The following is a 5,269-nucleotide window of genomic DNA, read 5'->3' on the forward strand; positions in this document are numbered from 1 at the left end:
CCACAACGATCCTATGAGGCAAGTGCTCTTATTTCTTTTCCCTACTTTACAGATGAGGAAACTGGGAGATGAGACGATAAACATCTTGCCAAAGATGGAAGAGATAAGCAAGTGGTGGAACCAGGCAGCCCCAGTGCAGGAGCCATGTCCCTAGTCATCATGTGACACAGATAGATAGGTGACAGGTAGACAGACATACCACCCGAGGTCCTATAATCAATGCGGCAGGTGGAAGACTCACAGCTCTGTCCCAAAGTGAAAGAGTGACAATCAGCTCAGAATGAGAAATAAAGAAGCAGCCCCGCCCTTAATCGGGTTGGGAGGACAGACACAGACAAAACCAGCTGCAAAATTAGCAGAAACGCGGCTTCTCTCATAGGCATGGTGCAGATGTGAAGTGCCACCAAGAAGAAAGAGCCTCGCTCTGAGTGAGCACAGCTTTCTCACCAGGGATACTCCCAGGCTGCTCTGCTCTACCCATCTATTGCTGGAGAGACCCAACTGCTAACGGCCGTCTACTCATGACAGCATCCAATCCCTCATTGGATCCCTGTGTCTTCATCCTGCATCGGAAACAGCAGTGAACTCAGAACTGAACCCCAATTCCCTGAGACTTTCCTCAAAAACGTGCAGTAGGAACTCACACCTCAGGCTCTTCCCTCTTGTTGAGCCTCCTTCTGAAGTTCCTTTGGAATGCCCGCCCGCCCTCCCTCCGTGCACTGAGTCTATCAATGTGATTTTGTCAGACGACAGGTTTGTGCCTGGTGGTCTCAGCTGCTTCGGCTTGGACGTAGATATGTGCGTTCTTAGAGATTTGTTCCTTTGGCTTAACTTCATGAGCGTTCCTGCAGTGCCAGGGCGGGAAGGGCAGTGGTGGAGGGAGGTCAGGCATGGAAAACCCATGAAAAACCTTGGGAGAGAGGGGCCTCCTTGTGGGGAAGTGGGAGGTCAGGACTTGGAAGGCACGTGTAGCTGCTTTGTGTTTTGTTCTCTGGTTGGCCTTCGTTCTCTCCTTTTAACCGGGTCTCTGGGCACCAAATTGTCTCAATTTTAGGAGGTAGTTTCCATCCTGCCTGCCTGGGGCAGTTGCAACTGCCATTTCTGAACTGATAACGACCTCCAGCGCCTTGCCCTCACGACCTTTGTACTTACTTTTTATTTTATTTTTAATTTTTTGAGAAAGAGAGAGAGAGAGAGAGAGAGAGAGAGAGAGAGAGACATCAATTGGTTGCCTCTCACAGCCCCTGGCAGGTGAACAAACCCGCAACCTGGGTATGTGCCCCGACCAAGATTGAACCTGCCACCTTTTGTCACTTACTTTAGCCAGATGGGACTTCAGGACAACTGTGTCCCCGCTAAGAGAGAGGTGGTCTAGCCCGCATGCTCAGTGCCATGTGGAAGCTGCCCTAACCTAGCGGGCTGGGAGGGGCTCTCTTAGCCTTGAGTGTGGTGCATGGGGCCAGGAGGGCAGCCTCAGCCTTTGGTTGGAGTTTTATTAAAGGATTCTCAGCGCATTGGCAGCCACAGATGAGGACAGACTAAGTTATTATTACTGTTCTTGTTGTTGTCATTCATATTGTTATTAACACTTCTATACGATATTGTGATTCAAACTTTTCTAAGTACCTTCACTCTGATCTTCTTTCTCCCTAGTGAGGTGTATTCAACACAAGTGATCATTCTCTTATTTTCTAGTCGAAGAAAACGAAGCCCAGAGAAGTTGTCTTATTTGCCTATGTTGGTGACAGAGCAGAGGTCTAAAATCAACATCCCTTGGCCCCAGGCAATGGCCACTCCCGTTTCTCACAACAGGAGAAAAGACTATTGAACAGTGAGTGTTGAGGGATCCACCTGAGCCTGGCGTGTTGGGTTGTGGATATGTCCAAAGTGTAGACCATTGGGGCTTAGTGGGCTACCAGGACTAGAAACTGGTTCTTATTTCCATCTCTGATCCAGAACCTTCCTACTAATCCCGCCTCCAGAAGCCACCCAGCCCCCAAAAAAGAAACTGGACAATGCCCTGGGCTCAGGTTATGTAAGTGGAGGCTGGGCCGCTGCCACCTGTCTGGGTAGGAAGGGGTGGAGGAGGGCCCTGCCTCTGCCCTGGCCTCCCCGGGGGGGGAGTGTGGGCACAGGAATGCGGAGAGGCCACTCTGAGCCAGGCCAGGTGGGTCTTGCCTTGCAGCCAGCTCTGAACCGACGGGCTCAAACCAGTTTGTGGCTTAGCCTGCACTTCAGAATGGGGTGGTGGCTGCATTTTTTTCCCATCTGCGCCCTAACCCAGGCTGTCCATTGAGAAGGAAGCGTGGACGACACAGGAGTGGTAGGTTGGACAAATGTGCTTTAGGAAGGAGAGGGCGCTCAGGACTGGAGGCTGCATCTGCTCTCCGAGCACCGCCCCTGAAGTCAGCTCTCAGGCCCAGGCACCTTGGGTCTTTATCCTGAGTGTTCAAGGCATCAGTGCTTTTTAAACTGTTTCCCTCTCCGGAATCCCCTCTTTCTCCCTTTCATCCATTCCTCACATAGCAATCAGAGTGAGCTTTTAAAAACACAGCCCTGATCATGTCATTCCCTGGCCTAAGGCTCCCAACGGTCCCCTGCTAGGCATCAAGTCCAGGCCCTCAGCATGGCCTGCCAGCCTCTGCGTGCGCTACAGCAGCCCACAGCAGCCTCGCCTTGCCCCACTGTCCTCACTGCTCCCCAAGCTAAGCTCACATTCCGTGGAAAGGGTTCTGTGCTTTCCTGCCTCAGGACCTTTGCACCTGCTATTTTCACTGCCTGGAATGCCCACTGTCTTTAGATCCTTCATATGTGAGCTCAGTATTTGCTTCGGAAAAGTCTACCCCAACATTAGAAGATACATCAGAAAAAAACATTTGCTAAGATAAATGTCAGAGAGTTACTGCCTATGTTTTCTTCTAGGAGTTTTATGGTTTTGAGTCTTACTTAGATCTTTAGTCCATTAGGGGTTTATTCTTGTATGTGATGTAAGAAGGTGGTCATTGTTAACCCATTAATTGTTTAGTAACATGCTATTTAGCCTCGATGTGTTCGTGTGCTTTTTAGTTTTTTCTTGTAATTGATTTCTAGTTTTGTACCATTGTAGTTAGAGAAAATTCTTGATATGACTTCAATCTTCTTAAATTTATTGAGACTTGTTTTGTGTTTTAACATATAATTTATCCTGGAAAATGTTTCGTGTGCACTTGAAAAGAATGTACTAGTATATTCTGCTGCTTTGGGCTGAAATGCTCTGAAAATATCAATTAAATCCATTTGGATAGTGTGTTATTTAAGGTTGCTATTTTCTGGTTGATTTTCTATCTAGAAGATTTATCCATTGATATCAATGGGGTGTTACAGTCCCTTACTATGACTGTATTACTATTGATGTCTCCCTTCATGTCTATCAATATTTGCTTTATATATTTAAGTGTTCCTATGTTGGGTTTTTACAAGGGTTATATCTTCTTGTAGGGTTGATTTCTTTACCATTATGTAATATCCTTCTTTGTCTCTTATAGCCTTTGTTTTAACGTCTATTTTGTCTGATATGATTATTATTATCCCTAGCATTTTTTGTGTGTTTCCATTTGTATGAAATATCTTTTCCCATCTCTTTATTTTCAGCCTGTGTGTGTCTGTCATTTTGAGGTAGGTCTCTTGCAGACAACATATATATGGGTCTTATTTTCTTATTCATTCAGCAATCCTATGTCTTTTGATTGGAGCATTTAATCCATTTACATTTAAAGTGATTATTGATAGGTATGCATTTATTACCATCTTATTCTTTTTAATTATTATTTTTTCTGTGATGAAGCCACAGAACTAAGACCCCCTGCCAGCCTCGTCAGTCTGTGGCTGGACTTAAATAAGGAATCTGAACTCCACAGACTCTTCTATTTCATGGTTCTTATACTTCCTTATTTAGGGATTTTTGTCTTTTTATACTTTTCTGTAAAATCCTTTGAAAATAATTCCAGCTTTAACTCAGCTAAACCAAGGAGAAAATGAAGATAGCCTACACCTGGCCAAGGGCCCCTGGAGGACAGGAAGACAAAGGCCAGGCCTGGGGGTGTGGTGGCCATTTCATCAGATCAGTACAGAGTCATGTGAGGAGCTGGGACCACTAGTGGGGTCTGCCTTTCCCCTCACCTCCTGGGTTTTGTATGTACAAGTGTCTGGAGGATGCTTTGTCCAATGGCTGACAGCAGCCCAGAGAGTTGGAACTGGAACAAGAGAATGCCATATGGTCATCAAGGACCCTCAGGCCCTCTTAGCCTTCAATGAGGCCATCCTACCAGGAGGCAACACCAGCCTCAAGGTCTCCATCTTGCATCTAGGATCTTCAAGGCTATGCATAGAACCCAGCTCAATCTGTCTACTGGCTGCTTCTCTTCTCCCCATCAGATTACATTCTCCTTTGGGCTGCTTACCATGCCTGTAACAGAATGAAATGCTCACTCTCTAACTCTATCCTAATTCCAGCCTGCATTTCTTCCATGGGCTTCAGGCAAGTAGCTTCCTGCTATAGATTTGATAATTATTAGAAGAATTCTACTGGAGGCTTGAGCTTTTGGTAAAGCTTTGCAGGAGCCTCAAGACAGACTAGGATCAGCAAGGGTAAATGGGAACAAAACAATTCAGAGATTTCAAACTCTTCCTTGGATTTCTGTTGGTGCCCAGATGTCACACACCTCTTGCCCTGACAGTCTCCCTTTTCTTGACATGAAAGAAGCCTGAATTCTAGACTGTCTTAAGATGGATTAGTAGAAGCTTTAAGTCCCTCTGTCTTCTTGAGCTGGTGCCTTCTAGATCAATAAAACTTTCCTTACTCCAAACTCTGATGTTTTAGATTTTGGCATTTTGAAATGTAGGGCACACAAACCTTGAATAGGTTACGTGTGCCCTTCTCACGCACAGCCCTACAAGATGGGTCCAGTCAGCAACCTGCCTTCTTCAAATCCTGCTGGATGCAGAGAGAAAGCAAAGTGGCACTCACTGTGGCTCTTGATGAGGGAGCGAGCGATCCCTTCTTATCCCTCCACAGTTCACCTCACATGCGCTCCCATTCCCTTCCCTCCTCAGCCTTGGAGAGAATGACAAGAATCCTTCCATCTAGTTCAGCTGATTCTTCTACTTTCTTCTCCCCTCCCCAGAGCCCAGGTCTCATGGCCCCGCTTTCATTGTCCAGATTGAAGTATCAAGTCTGGTTGAGTCCTGGTTCCTCTGTATCCAAGGAGGTGGGCACAGGGCAGGGCTGGAG

This window comes from Myotis lucifugus, unplaced genomic scaffold, assembly GCF_000147115.1.
Source record: "Myotis lucifugus unplaced genomic scaffold, Myoluc2.0 scaffold_145, whole genome shotgun sequence".
Lineage (NCBI taxonomy): Eukaryota > Metazoa > Chordata > Mammalia > Chiroptera > Vespertilionidae > Myotis > Myotis lucifugus.